Source organism: Bidens hawaiensis, unplaced genomic scaffold (assembly GCF_021521415.1).
Source record: "Bidens hawaiensis isolate Kalapana, Puna unplaced genomic scaffold, B.hawaiensis_p1.1 tig00035847_1, whole genome shotgun sequence".
NCBI classification, from domain to species: Eukaryota; Viridiplantae; Streptophyta; class Magnoliopsida; order Asterales; family Asteraceae; genus Bidens; species Bidens hawaiensis.
In genome coordinates, this window is record NW_027505382.1 from 180,625 (window position 1) to 194,896 (window position 14,272).

Sequence of the window (14,272 nt, forward strand, 5' to 3'; positions counted from 1 at the left end):
AGTTGGGACTCTTGCCCGCATAACAATTGAACATTATTGTTCCTCCTAAGATTACGAATCCAATCAAATTTTTTGTGTAATTGATTTTTTTAGGTTAGGAAAATGTGTAATAACGGATCTTGAGAAGAGGAAATACGTAAATGCCCCTATAACTTATAAGATCATTCAAAGCCCGTCCCCCATCTCCATCCATGTAGTTACACTAAAAAACATTACATTTCTCTTTTCTGTTTAATTAAATAATATTTTTATACTTTTATCATTACAGTTTTCTCCCTCATTTACTCACAACCAATTCAACAAAAATTAAAAAATAAATATGGACAAACTTTGTTTCCCCAAATTTACAAAAAATCACTACATTTCTCTCTTCACCCTATAATTTACACTCATAACCATTCAAAACTTCATCCTATAATTTACCAATTCCTCTCACATAATTACGGAGATGGGTGGGAATGCTTTAAGTTACAAGGTGTTAATAAAAATTAAAGGTTGGGAAAGAATTTCCGAAATTATAAGTTACAAAATGAATTATGACTTATACAAATGATCCTAATATTTTATTAGTTATTAATACTTAAGATATTAACATCCAATAAGGATTCTCTACATGTCCAATTGTCCAAACACCACATGCTACTTCATATGACGACAGCAATTCCGCGTGGACGAGAAACGTCAACTCTTTCCATGACCCAGATCACATTTTGGACTTTCCAATATTATCTTCTTTGTCTGATCCCTCTTCAACTTTTCAGTATCCAAAAAGTTGTCAATTTTTTTTATACAATTCACCAGCCAACAACAATGGGACATGCAACTTCCAAACCCACCTCGTCCGATGACTCACCAAATCCGAACCCACCGCCGTCGTACTACCACCGAATCAAGCACAAACTCCATCGCCCAACGTCTTCCCACAATGTCACAGTTAACAGTCACGATGATTTTGTTGGTATCGCGTTGGTTACTCTCATTAGTGTAAGGCTTTTGATTGTTTACTTCAATGCTAGTATAATAGTATATTGTGATTTTAGATAATAATAATATTATTATTATTTTTCTATACAGGCGGAGATGAAGGTTAAGGATAAGTGGCTTGCGTGTGTTTCGATCGGAGAACAGACGTTTCACACTCGGGTTTCTGATCAGTTAAGGTCTTAAGACTCTTGTTGCTTAGGGTTTTCTATTTTGGGGGTTTATATTGTGATGGATAGAACTTAAATGTGTCAAAATGAAAATCAAACGGTGGAAAATAAATGAACACGGGACACAGTTTACGTGGTTCGGTCTAAGTTGACCGACGTCCATAGGCTGCAACCAAGAATTTATTAGGATATATGTTTTGGTTTAACTTAAAAGTACATAATTGTCTGCCACGTGGGCAGTGTGCTTTAACTAACCCGTCCTTTAAGTATCACTTGGTTGTTTAACTAATTTTTTTTAAAAGAAAAAAAATGTGATTGGTTGAAATGGGATGGACCCCACCTCAAAATTCCCTCAAAGGCGTTAATGGGGTAACGCTTTCATAGATGGCGCCCCTTTTCACTGGTGCGTTGCTGTGTTTAATGGTGACATGGCTTTGGTGCCGGTGGTTTTAACGCCCACAGCACTCTGTCTTACTGCTTTATGCTTTGTACTCTTGTCATAGCTTAGGGAACAAGAAAACATAAGCGGACCCTAATAAAGAGATATACGACCGGTCTAAAGAGTAAAGACCTCCGGTGTCTTTGATAAGACGATCTTCATTAAACCCAAAACATGTCTTTAAGTAAACCGGGCTCAAACCGAGCCCAAGTCTCCACAAACCACATCTTTTTCTTGTCACCAACATAAGGAATCATTGAGATTAGATGATCTTAATTTGTGTGTAAATATTGGAAATATTTTGTTTACTTTCATAATTGTTATGTCTTTTAAGATTAGATTCTTTTGCATAATGTGCAGGACCAACAAACCTGTCTGGAACTCAGTGAGTGAATCTTTCTTCTTAATGTTTCAATTTTTTTTAATGTCAGTTGTACTTGATAAAATTTATCGGTCCTACATCTTTGTATCACGTGACAAGCTGTATATGTTTAGGAGAAAAAGTTTGTTTTGGAGAAAATGGGGCTCACATCGCGAAAGTATCAGTTTTTGAGGTTTTTAACAAATATTGATATTACCTTTTGAATTATTATTAATGTTTTATGTTTTTATCTACTTGATTTATTCTAACTAAATATTATAACTTTTATGTGACATAGACCAACAGAATCTCAAAGAACAACCTCATTGGCTATTGTGAGGTTGATCTTTTTTAATTCCTCAGTCGAGTAAGATTTTTCTTAGTTTTTTTTTACTGTACATAGTTCTTTCTATATTCTAATATATTTATGTTTAGCAGGTTTCAGAATCTAAGACCGAGGTGTTCGAGTTATTTGATCCATCATCATCTAATGTAGCGGTTGGCAAGATATCTATTTCATGTACTGTCGAGGTGAGTTTTAAACGAATACATATATTCATTTCATTTCATTTCCAAATTAAACATTTAAATGTTTTTATTTGCAGGATCCAATTGAAACCGAGAAAAGTTTTGCAAGACGTATCTTGTCTATAGTTGTATGCCCGGCATCATCTTTTATCCTATAGTTGAACAACAAGTTCAATAATTTTTTTAATACTGTGATTTTTTGCAAGTTTTTTAGGATTATAATGGTGATGGGAAATTGTCATTATCTGAGTTCTGTGAACTAATAGATGCATTTGGCAATAAACTGGCAGCAACAAAGGTTTGAACTAAATAGGATAAATGTTTGTTTGACTATTTTCACAATTCTGTCATATAGTTTGACTTTATTTGCAATTAACTTCAAATATTTTTTACTAGAAAGAAGAGCTCTTTAAAGCAGCTGATGAAAATGGAGATGGTGTTGTTAGCATGGATGAGTTGGCAATACTTCTTGCTCTACAACAAGAAAAGTATTTCCTCATCTGATGCGCATGGGTTGGTGTGGGTCAATTACGGGCTCAAACTGAACCAAAAACCGAATATCCGGTTTTTGTTTTTTATTTAAAACGGTCTGGTTTCGGTTTTTACAATGGGTTCTGTTTACCATTTGGGATTGAAAATTTGGGCGGAATAAAATAGCCCAATATAATGAATTTGGGCCTGAAACGTTAGACCTATTCATCTTTCTTGTTAATTAATAAGTAACTGACTATAACACATTTAGACCTAAAATTTTTGTGCCACGCCGTTTATTAATTTCTTATAAATGACTTAAAATTGTTTTTTTTGGTTCTGTTTTTGGTTATAGCAAAACCGAAACTGAATGAAAAATCGGTTTAAAAAAACTTAAACCAAACTGTCTGTTTTTTAATCGGATTCGTTATTTCAGTTCGGTTATGTCGGTTATTTCAATTTCGTGCACGCTCTTCCGCTTCAAATCATGCTAATATTTTTACACTTAATGCAGGGAGCCACTTATTAACTGTTGTCCTATTTGCGGGGAGCTTCTTAAAATTTCTGATAAGTTAAATTCACTGATTCACATGTCACTATGTTTTGAACAAGGCACCGGAAACCAGGTCATGACTGGCGGATTTTCAACCGATAAACAGGCTTCATACGGGTGAGACTATTTTCACTATCAATTATTAATCAATATTTTTATAAACAGTTATTTTATTATAATAATGAATCTTGGCATTGGTTTTAAAGGTGGATGTTTAAATTATCCGAATGGGCGCACGTTTCATCCTATGATGTAGGCTTGAACTCGGGTTCAAGCGCTTCACATATTGTGGTTTTTGACCGTGTTAAAAAGAGACTTGTTGAGGAGATAATTGATGGAAAGATTATTTTATCAATGCGAGCGATTTATCAATCCAAATTAGGCCTTGGCATTATGGACAAAGGTAATTTATTTACTTAATTTAGTATTTTTAATATATATTTTATGTAATATAATTAATGTGGTGCAGGAGCAAAAGAGATATTGCAGAGCTTATCAGAAAAGCAAGGAAAGAAAATGAATTCAGTTGAATCTGCTAAAGACATACCGGCATTTCTTGAATTTTTCAAAGCAAGTAGATATATATATATATATATATATATATATATATATTTTATCAAATTTGTTTAATTGCTGTTTTATGTTTATGATTTAACTGATTGTTTATGTTTTAGGATCAAATCAATTTGGCTCAAGTGAAGTACCCTCTGGATCATTTCAAGGCAAGTCACTTACCTTATTTTACTATCAACATATCAATCAATCAATCATACCCAGTAAAGTCCCACCAACAGCAAAGCTATAGGTAGGGTCTGGAGAGGATGGGATGTAGGCACACCGTACCTCTATCCAAAAGGGATAAAGAGGTGGCTTCTAGAGAGACCCTCAGCTCTAAAGTAGATAAATATAAAACAATACAGAGGAAATCCAAATTCAACAGTAGTAATAATAATAATATATATATATATATATATGGAAAGAATATACTAATATTATATATACGGGAAGAATGATAATAATAATAATACATATGTGGCCAAAATAAGGTAAATAGAAGTCCTAAGGAATTCCTTTCTTCCTAAAAATCCTTAACCTTAATTCTACTTCTCCAAGAGTTCCTATCTTCAACCATGTCCTCGGAAAGGTTTAAGTCTATCAAATCATGTTTAATCCTCTCATCCCACGTCAATTTAGGTCATCCTCTACCCCTCCTCCCTTCTATAGTAATGTTTTCTACAGATCTAACAGGATTCGTCGTCTGTCTTCTCTTCACATGTCCAAACCTTCGCAATCTCCACTCTCTTACCTTGTCTGCTATGTTCGCCACCCCTAATCTCTCCCGAAACACAACGTTTCTTATTTGGTCTAACCTTGTGTGCCCACACATCCAACGTAGCATTCTCATTTCTGCTACTTCCATCTTCCACACTTGTGCCTTCTTGATGGACCAGCAATCCGTTCCATATAGCATTGCAGGTCTAACCGCAACCCTATAAAATTTTCCCTTTAGTTTAGTTGGGAAACTCTTGTCGCACAATATACCTGTGGCTGCTTTCCATCTACACCATCCTACCTGAACTCGATGGGTCACATCACTGTCTAATTCCCCATCAATGGAGATCTGCACATCCTCGTTGTCATTCCCCACACCAAAATCACAGTGGAGGTACTCCGTCTTAGAGCGACTAATCCTTAAACCTTTTGTCTCTAAGGTTGTTCGCCACTCCTCAAGCCTCATGTTTAGATCTTGTTTTCTCTCAGCAAGTAACAATATCGTCTGCGAACATCATGCACCACGGAAGCGTCCCCTGGATCGACTTTGACAACTCATCCAAGACTACTGCAAAAAGAAACGGACTCAGCGCTGACCCCTGGTGAAGACCTACCTCTACTGGGAAGAAATCAGTATCCCCCCACTGGCGCACGGACACATGTTGCGCTCCTGGTATACATATCCATAATTATCTCTATGTATTTCCTTGGTACTCCTCTACCCTCCAAGCACTCTCAAAGCACCTGTCGTGGCACACTGTCATAGGCCTTTTCTAGGTCAATAAACACCATATGCAGGTCACGCTTCTTCTCCCTATACTTTTCCATCAATCTTCTTAAAAGGTGTATTGCCTCTGTGGTGGAACGCCCCGACATAAAGCCAAATTGGTTCACCGTAACCTGAGTTTCCCGTCTAAGTCTAACCTCAATCACTCTTTCCCATAGCTTCATAATATGGCTTAGAAGTTTGATTCCTCGGTAGTTATCACAGCATTGGGCGTCTCCTTTGTTCTTATAAATAGGAACTACGGCGCTGCTCCTCCACTGGTCTGGCATCTTACCAGACTTGAGGATAATGTTGAATAGAGTAGTTAACCATATGACTCCTTCCTCCCCCAGATACTTCCACACCTCGATAGGTATGTTGTCTGGGCCAACCGTCTTAGCCCTTCCCATCCTCCTAAGTGTCGTCTGTACCTCTTCTCGTGTGATCCATCGGCAATAGCAGTTATTCTGTTGTCGTTGGACGGTTGTGTTGTCATGTTCTTCTTGGTAAGCTCTCCTATTGATAAAAAGATTGTGGAAGTAGCTTTACCATCTTAGCTTGATGTCCTGCTTCTTAACCAATACATGCCCATCTGTATCCTTTATGAACTTCACAGACCCTAGATCTTGCCTTCTACGCTCCCTGGATTTGGCAATCCTAAATATAGCATGTTCCCCCTCTTTTGTTTCTAAACGTTCATACATCCCTCATACATCCGTTTGTAGGCTGCGTTCTTTGCTTCCGCCACTGCCTTCTTTGCCTCTCTCTTGGCCGTTTTGTAGATCTCCCACAATTCCACTCGCTCCTCCTCATCCGTGCACCTCATAAGCTCCCTAAAGCATCCTTGTTTGTCCCTTATCTTGTCTTGTACGGCCTCATTCTACCACCAAGACTCCTTATGCCCACCTGTATTTCCTGTTGTGACCCCGAGAGTCTCCTTTGCTATTTGAATGATCTTTGTCGTCATATCTTCCCATATATGAGTTGAGTCCCCATTTAGTCTAGCTCGCGTCTGCGGTATTAATTTATCCTTTCAGTAAGAGATTTTCGTCCTTCAAATTTCCCCATCGAATTCTTGGTGTACCTTTCTTCTCCCGAACAGTCAGCTTATTTCTGAAGCCTATATCTGTCACCAGCAGTCGATGTTGAGCCACAACTATCTCCCCAGGTATGACTTTGCAGTCCTTCCACCAACGTCGGTCTTCTTGCCTCATCAAAAGGTAGTCAATCTGCGTGTCGCGACCGCCACTGCTAAAAGTGATCAAATGAGAATCTATTTTTCTAAAATAAGAATTTATAATACCTAGGTCATGGGCCACCGCAAACTCTAGGAGATCTGTTCCGGTCTCGTTCCTATCACCAAAACCGAAACCCCCATGTACGGCTTGAAAACCATCATTAGCCTTACCAATGTGTCCATTAAAATCACCTCCTATACAAATCCTTTCACCCCTAGGTATGCCCCCCACCACCGCGTCTAGGCAATCCCAAAATTCTCTCTTTTCCTGATCCCCTAAGCCTACATGAGGCGCGTAAGCGCAGACTACTGCCACTACTTTCTCTCCTAGTACTAATCTCAACACCATAATCCTGTCATTATGCCTAATCACCTCCACCACACTAGTGTGTAGTTCCTTAGCCACTAGAAACCCCACTCCATTCCTAACTCCATCTAGCTCCATTAGACCCCGAGTACCACAACTTATACCCATTTTACTATCAACATAAATATTTTAATTAAACATTTAGTGATATTTATGCAGACTTTTAATGAATTTTTTATAAGAGAGTTGAAACCTGGAGCACGACCAATTGCCTGTGAGGGGCATGATGGTGTGGCGGTCTGTGCTGCTGATTCCCGTGTAATGGCGTTTCGAACAGCTGAAGAAAGTCTTAGATTCTGGATCAAGGTATTGCTTAAACAATATTATCACAATAATAATAATAATAATAATAATAATAATCATCTTTGAATGCTTTTGTGAACTTTGTGTTTCGTTGTAACTTGTAGGGTAAAAAGTTTTCAATCCAAGGTCTTTTGGGTCCATGCTCTAACGCTTTCATTGACGGAACACTAGTGATATTTCGATTGGCACCACAGGTAAACGGTTGACTATTCTTTGACTTTCTGTTTGGGTACTTGTAAAAATAATTTTTAAAATGTTAATTTGTACAAACCATGGCAGGACTACCATCGCTTCCATTTTCCAGTATCTGGAACTGTGGAGCAAATTGTTGATATTCCTGGATCCTTATATACGGTATGCACACTGTCAAATGATATTATGTAACCACATATTGTTTTTCCTTTTCGATCCACTTAATATTTTTTTTTTCGGTTTTGACTTTTGATTAATTTTAGGTTAATCCTATTGCTGTGAATAGCAAGTATTGCAATGTTTTCACGGAGAACAAACGGGCTGTAGCGATAATATCAACTGCAGATTTTGGCAAGGTTTGTTCAAAAGCAGTGGCTAACCAATTTCGGGTGTAGTTAACTATTAACTAATTGTTAATACAGCTGTTAACCAATTTAACCTTATTTAAAACACGAGTTCAGGTGGCATTTGTGGCAGTTGGAGCAACAATGGTCTGCAGCATCACATTTACTAAAAAGCCGGGAGACTGTGCAGAAAGGAGACGAGGTTAAAAAACATCATTGTTAATCATTTAATAGTTAACGCCGTCTTCACATATTCTTTCATTTTATGTATTTATTCTATATGTTTTCTTCATTAATATTACAGTTTGGTTATTTCTCTTTTGGTGGAAGCACGGTCATTTGTGTGTTTGAAAAGGTTAGTTTCTACACGTTTGTTTATATTTATTCTCTTATGACACATTATCTTTATTAATACTGTCAATAATATTGCAGGACTCAATAGCACTAGATGAGGACCTTTTGGCTAACAGCGCGAGATCTCTGAAGACACTTGTTTCTGTTGGAATGCAGTTAGGGGTTTCCGTTAAGAAACGTGAAGAACTTTCATCACTAGATATTAACAGGTGCGTGTTAGGGTCTTGATAATCGTGTATATGAAGAATGAAAATTTATGACTCTAGTTCTACTGTCATGGTACTTGCTACATAAGTAATCATCATTAGGAATATATATTTTATTACATTATTGCTTATTGTACAGTGCTTACACAAAAAAAGGAAAGGCAAACATTTTATTACATAATCCAGTAAAATAGAAAGACAAGTTAAAGTACACTAGTTCCGATGAGCTTGGTTAGTCCAAAAGTTATGGCCATAGCCATCAACCCTCCAAACAGAACCCTAACACACGGCTTCACCACAGGGGTACCTCCGAGAACAGACCCAATCCATCCAAAAATCACTAGAGCCAAGCTCACCGCTGCCACCACCACTCCCATCCTCACCTTATGATCACCTATGAACGAAGCCGCAAGTAGAGGAACAATTGCTCCTAGGGAAAAGGCTAGAGCCGATGCTAGGGCCGCTTGCATAGGATTGGGAAGCTGTTCTCTCTCTTTTTCATCTTGATCTTCTGCCATTCTATTTTCTCTCATCATTTGGGCGACTTCTATGTCTAGTTGAGTGTACACCGAAACAAACTCTCCTATTGCCATACTGCATGCACCCGCAACTAGACCAGCAAATCCTGAAAGAATCATGGCTTTTGCATCTTGTTTCACAGCTCCAACACCCATTATGAGAGATGCAACAGTAACTAAACCGTCATTGGCTCCCAACACAGCTGCGCGTAGCCATTGTCCCCTTTGTGAGTAGTCGAAGTCCTCGTCTGGAGACAGTTGGCATTGTTTTGAATCAGATTGGTTTTCAGGAATTGAAATAGATAAAGCATTTTGAATAGTTGCCATGAAGGTTAGAGATGAGAACGAGTGTTCGTACAAGGAACAAAGGGATTAAGAGAGAAAATGTTAGCTTGCTTGAGGAAATTAGGGTTCTCCCTAGTGGATATTTATAAAGATGAACGACAAGCGAAAGTTTAGGGCGCAACCACTAATCACATAATTTTGGTTGATACAAAACAATAAGATAACACTAAAGGCACATTGTGCCTTTGATGGTGGAACTTGCACTTAGGAAAGAAAAGTAGTAATATGTTTATTATAGAGCTCATGTAAAACTCTTAATCTCTAGAAGTACTGAAGTCTTTTCAAGTCCGGAGCGTCAAAATCATATGGACTGTTGACATCTCGTCTCAGAAAGGTTCGCTCAGGTATTGGGGGTGGTTTCAAACGTCGTTAAAAAGAAATACACACTATTATAAAAATACACGTTTGTACAAGCATATGATTGTTTGTATAAGATTATAATCATTCTTTTGGCCAAGTATTTATTTTTTGTTTAATGCCGACGTGCATGCATAAACATATAAAAATCCAAAGGCGTGTGCACTCCACAGTAAAGTAGAACACAAAGAGTTATTTAATATAAGAAGTGTGGAATCCACACGAAGGATTTCACTACCTCCATAAACAAAGGGAAATTATTATAATTCTAGTGGAACATCAGTTGCTCACATTAAAGGAGTGTTACCTAATAATAGTTTTGTTTCACATTGAAAAATCATAAACTAGTAATAGCTCCTCGACTATTATTAATTTAGTCAGTTATCATATAATAATTGGGTTCTATCGAACAAAAACGTGTTTGGATTTTCCAGTTAGTGCGAACATGAATATGTTTGCCAATTGCTTTTGAAGATAAATTATCTATTTGGAAGGTTAAGTCACTATATATTCTATTGGGGGTAGATTGAATATGATTAAATCGGTGTTTCGACCTTGGAGTAGCACCGGTCAAGGTATTAAAAAACTTGGGAAGGTTAAGATGTTTCTTTTGGGAAGGCGATCAATTGGGTGGCATGGGAGAAGATTGTAGCACCGAAGGAATGGGGTGGTATGGGAATTAAATCGTTAAAAGATACAAGTAATCGACTAATCTTAAAATGTTGGTGCTGGCGTTTAGGGATGGAGGATAATGGATTATGGGGCGAAGTTAAATGCAATTCATTGTGTAAAACTTGGAGCAATACTAACTTGAAGGACTCGAATGACTAATACGTACGAAAAGTGTAAGGATGGTATGGAAGATCTCGGGTGGTTTGTTGGAGATCCAAAGTTGAATAACTTGGTGCTATAATTATCTTTTATTTATTATTAAATAAATTAGAAGTTTAGTTTGATTATGTTTCCTAGTTTGAGTATGATTAAAATTGTGGGTGTTATATAAACCCATTAAAAATTGTATTTTTAAGTTAGTAGAAAGTATTTTGTTCTTATTCCTTGTTAATGAAAAGAGTCGCATAAATATTTTATGCAAAATCGTGTTTGGTATTCTTTATTCACTTGTCTAAGGTTTAACACATTAAACCCCTAGATCTTGTGGAGCGGTTCCAAAATTCCAAAAAAGAATGTTTTTTAGGCATCTGGATCACAATTGCAAAATCGAACTTCATATATATAATACAATCTGAACCTGCGGTGTATATCAAAGGGATCTTAGGAAGCAGGCTGAAATAAGATTTTGGGTCGATGTTTGGCTCGAATCCTTCTCTAAAAAACCTATTACCATTATTTTTCCTATAGATGACGTGTGATATACTTAATTATTAAAAAACAACTGAAGTCTTAAACCACACTTCACACTATGGCAAGTACACCGAGCGAGTAGTAGCACGGTAAATTACTTTCGGATATCGAACCAAAGACTTGGATTGGCTTTCTATGATAATTCTCTACCGAGTCTTAGCCGATTAATAATTTTATTGTTTTGATTGATTTTAAATGATTAACTAACTAAAAATAGAAAATAACAAATACACTATGAAAACTATTATATATATATATATATATATATATATATAGGGTAAGGATCCTAAGAGAACCCTTTGCAAATTGAGAACTTTGAGAACCATTTTGGACTACTAAAAGCACCTTAAAAATATTTAAAAAATTCATAAAACAAAAAATAACAAAAATTTTAAAAAAGTTAAAAAACCAAAATTCTTATATTCCTGTCCGGTTTCATTAAAAAAATAAAAAATATATAAAAAAATATAAAAAAACGTTATATTATACACATATGTATAATTTTATTTAATCTTTAGTTACATAATATACACATATGTATAATATCATTTATCTTAAATTATACACATGTGTATAAAAAAATCATGTAAATGTACATATATGTATATATTATACATATGTGTATATAATTTGCTAAATCGAGTTTTTTTTAATGTAACCGGGATGTTAAAATAAGAATTTTGTTTTTTTTTTACTTTTTTCATTTTTGTGTTTTTTTTATTTTATGATTTTTTTATTTTTGGGTTTTTTGTGTTTCAAAATGGTTCTCAAAGTTCTCAATTTCAAAAAAGTTCTCTCATGATCCTGATCCTATATATATATATATATGATTTGGTTCATTTCAGAAGTGTTTTTAGTGCGAGAAGTAATCACAACCAATCATATCTTTTCTTTTTAATTTACATTTAAATTATATATAAGGGTATCATGGTAATCTACCGTAATCTTATATATGATAACTTTTAATGGTAGGAGGTTTCAAATATTATTTATATTTTTTTTAAATATGATTTGTTTATCACTTTATCCAACATCTACCGTCCAAGAACATAAACATGTTTTCATGACACACTCATCCATATGTTCTTTTTAAACATTTATGCACCATAACTATTCGTTTTTTTTTGTTTATAACAAATTGTTTATGCCTCCTCTATCGATGTATATGCATGTAAGTGCGTACGTATGTGTGTAGGTACGTATGAGCGTGTGTAGGTATGTACGTCTATATGTTGTATGCTTGTATGTACGTATATCAGTTTGTATAGTGTAGGTACATATGAATACAAATATTAATATGTTTATGCCTCACATGTATGGATGTTGGTACGTATGTCAATACGTATATCGTTATGTTTATGCCTCACATGTATGTATGCATGTATATCAGTTTGTATAGTGTAGGTACATTATGTTTATACATACATACATACATACATACAAACATGTATGTATGTATGTATGTTGGTACGTATGTACATGTGTAGGTAAGCATATCAATATGTATGCATGTAGGTGCATATGTATCTACATAGACACGTATGTACGTTTGTAGGTACGTATATCAATTGATACATCGTTCACATTTACATGAAATCAATACCCTTAATATATTCTACTTATACATCACACTTAAATTCAGAAGTGAAATAAATAAATAAAACCAAACTATGAGATCGTTGTTCACTTCAACGCTGCATACGCGACATATATTTAGACATTGTTATTGACCTTTATCTACCAATCCATCCATACAATCTTCCCTCACCATAGTGTAAACCCCCTGCAATTTGATAAAACATATATCAAGTCTATCCAGGTTTATTAGAAAATAAGCATATTATACAAATTTCATATATTACCTAATTACGTCTAGGTTTCTTCTTAACCGGTGAATGTTCTTTATTTTTCGCAGTCCTTTCACCTCTGACTTCATGTACAACACAAGTAAGCCCAAAATTTGGTTATGTATAATATGTTATATTTAACAAACACAAAGAATCAACATAATAATCAACTTACTACTAGACATTGTCAAAGAATGGATTTGCGGGTCTGACCTGCAAATATAAATCATGGCCACTAATTAGATGCTTGGTGTAAGCATAAATAACTCGTCAATGTAATCCCATTTATATGAAATAAAAAATGGCAACGTAAGGATAAAGTAACATGTTTGAAATAATGATCTTTTGTATACTGGTTCATAAAAAAATACACCAATGCATAATACTCAGTTATTAATAACTACACGATCTAACAAGGTTTATACATTTGATCTAACCATATATTAATACTAATTACACCATACAAGGAGATGTATAAACTATTATAACAAACATAGACCTCCTATGAATATGAATACTAAAGGATCAAATACTAATCTTACACAACAAGCATGTTCTACAAAATTAAATATAAAACATCCGCAACATACATTACTTACTAACTACATAACACAATTACATGTATTCAATCTTTCTAAAAGCAACAGATTTACCTAATGTCAGAAATATTTTACAATTCATATTTTAACAAAATTAACTCTCCATTGAACAAAAACCAAAGTAACAAAATAATTAGGTGTAGGGCATTCTAATGAAGTACGGCTTAAAGAAATCGGTTTGTATGCATCCTTTAGTTTATATGTTACGTTGATTGAAGCAAGCATCACAAATTAACATACATACCTTTAACCTTGCGTAGGGTTCTGTCACTAGAAAAAAAAAACCCCAATTAGGCCTCTAAACACCCTGATTAACCACAACGAGGGATAATTGCTTCTTATACACACACAAATAAAATAAGTCTAGTTAAATTTATCGATTTTTTTTATCAATTTCATATGTAGTGTCGATTTCCCGCTAGGAGTGATGAGCAATTTAGGAGTGAAACAAGGGATTCTATACGGTTACATATTGTTATCCTGCATGTGAAAGAAAGCATTTGCGATTTTGACCTGCAAGTATAAATCACAATTAATTTTTAAATGCTTGTTGTAATAACCTATTAGTATATATTGTGATGCCATGTAGAGTCTTACCCCAAATCTTTAAATACTACTAACTACACCCAAAAAAACAAACAGATGTATATACTATCTAACATCAACACAAACATGACATTCCGAATAAAAAAGTAGAGTA

General features: G+C 35.2%; 2 pseudogenes across 1 annotated transcript; one reads left to right on the forward strand and one right to left on the reverse strand.

Moving 5' to 3' along the window:
• Positions 1-804: 804 nt before the first annotated feature.
• Positions 805-8,968, forward strand: LOC143612854 (phosphatidylserine decarboxylase proenzyme 2-like; annotated as a pseudogene). Its single transcript, XR_013150009.1, has 20 exons — positions 805-984; positions 1,075-1,154; positions 1,951-1,979; positions 2,089-2,144; positions 2,250-2,318; positions 2,390-2,482; positions 2,557-2,607; positions 2,694-2,777; positions 2,876-2,967; positions 3,465-3,620; positions 3,710-3,906; positions 3,973-4,073; positions 4,178-4,225; positions 7,305-7,451; positions 7,553-7,642; positions 7,728-7,802; positions 7,904-7,996; positions 8,102-8,186; positions 8,289-8,339; positions 8,417-8,968. The product of XR_013150009.1 is annotated as a phosphatidylserine decarboxylase proenzyme 2-like (transcript).
• Positions 8,748-9,705, reverse strand: LOC143612853 (vacuolar iron transporter homolog 1 pseudogene; annotated as a pseudogene).
• Between the last annotated feature and the right edge of the window lie 4,567 nt (positions 9,706-14,272).